We start from the raw sequence: 1,703 nt of genomic DNA, 5'->3' as shown, positions 1-1,703 counted from the left end.
TTTCCACGGCGTCGCCGCCGTCCGCGAGCCCCGCGAGCGAGATCTTCAGCTCCTGGCCGACGCGCGCGTCGCCCGCGACCTCGTGGTAGAAGAGCGTGCCACCTTTCAACTCCATGCGGTACGTCTTCCAGTGGCGGCCGAAGGCCGCGCCCGGCGCCCGCGTCGTCTTCCGCAGCGCGCCGGCGAGCGCCGCCTCGCGGTTGACGTCGCGCGTGTCGCGCGTCACGAGCTTGGACTTGTCCTTGGGATTGAACTTCATGCGCAGCTGGCGGCCGATCTTGCCGCGCTGCCGCGCGTCGGGCGGCGCCTCGACGCTCCGCGCCTCGTGGAGCGTCGCCACGGAGCCGCCGCGCTTCGGCGCCGTCGCGCCGGTCCGCGCGAAGAAGCCCGCGAGGATCTGGCCGATGGCCTGGTGGCGCACGGAGGTCATGTTCACGACCTCGGGCGCCGCGGCCTTGACGACGAAGTTGTAGGCGACGCGCCAGAGCGTGAGACCCGCGTCGCCCGGGGGCGGCCGCAGCGCCGCGCGGTCCGACGCGTAGATGCGGGGCACGAAGACGCCCCGCGCGTCCCTCTGGGAGCCCCGCTCGCCCGTGCCCGTCGTGCCCGCGAAGAGGTCCTTGAGCCAGAAGTCGACGCCCGTCACCGCCTGGGCAGGACAAGAGAGATTCAACGTCGCTTCAACGTGAGTGTTCCGCGCGCGCGCGTTCCGGGAAAAGCATTCACGCTTCGAGACCGTTCCGAGAGATGATCGCTCGTCCAAAAATCAGCCGAAAAGAGTGGAAAACGGCCGAGAAAGGAGCCTTTGAAGTTGGGAATTTCGCTCTCTTGTCCTGCCCTGGTCACCGCGACGGCGCGCACGGCGAACCAGAAGGGGAAGGTCTCGAGCATGGCCCTGACGTTCCTCGTCGACCCGAGTTTCAGGTTCGTCTCGTCGCTCTGCGCCGTGAGCTGCTCGAGGGCCGTGAGCCGCGCGGACGCGACGTGGTCCTCGTCGTCGTCGTCGCGCGCCTCGGACGGCCGCGGCGTCGTCGGGATCACGGGGAAGACGGACTTTTTCTTCGGCGCGGCGCCCGTGTAGAGGAGCGGGTTCCAGTCTTTGAAGGGCCCCGCGTCGTCGTAGCTCCACTTGAGCTTCAGCTTCACGAAGCCGACGGCGCCGCGCCGCTCCCACGCGGCGTCGCTCAGCGGGAACCAGCCCTCGAGCACGCCGGGTTCGGCCCGCTCGACGTCGTAGGCGTGGCACGCGCGCGGGTCCATCGCGAGCCACTTGGCCGTGATGATCCACTGGCCGAGCAGCTTGTCGTGCAGGAACAGCTCCTCGTCGTGGACCGTGACGTGGATCACCGTCGACGGGTCCTTGAGCCGGATGGGCGTGAGCTCCTCGTCCCAGCGCGGGTCGACGTTCTTCATGACCGTCGACGTGCGCCGCGTCTCGCCCCGGCAGCGCACGGTCACGACCTACCAAGCATGACGGTCACGATTGTTCATCGTTTTCCCGGCCGAAATCTCTCGAAAATCGTCGCGGCCACAGGACGCTGGTCACGACGGGGTCGCAGGTGCCCGCCCCGCCCGTCAGCGCCCGCGCGGCCACGACGACGACGTCGAGGCGGTTCGGCGGCTCCGCGCCGGGCGTCTTCCGCGGGAGCCGCGCCAACGTCGCCTTGCGTCGCATCTCGGCCTCGGCGAAGCGGCGCGTCACC

Source organism: Aureococcus anophagefferens (genome assembly GCF_000186865.1).
Source record: "Aureococcus anophagefferens unplaced genomic scaffold AURANscaffold_3, whole genome shotgun sequence".
Classification (NCBI taxonomy): domain Eukaryota; class Pelagophyceae; order Pelagomonadales; family Pelagomonadaceae; genus Aureococcus; species Aureococcus anophagefferens.
This window is presented reverse-complemented; position numbering follows the sequence as displayed.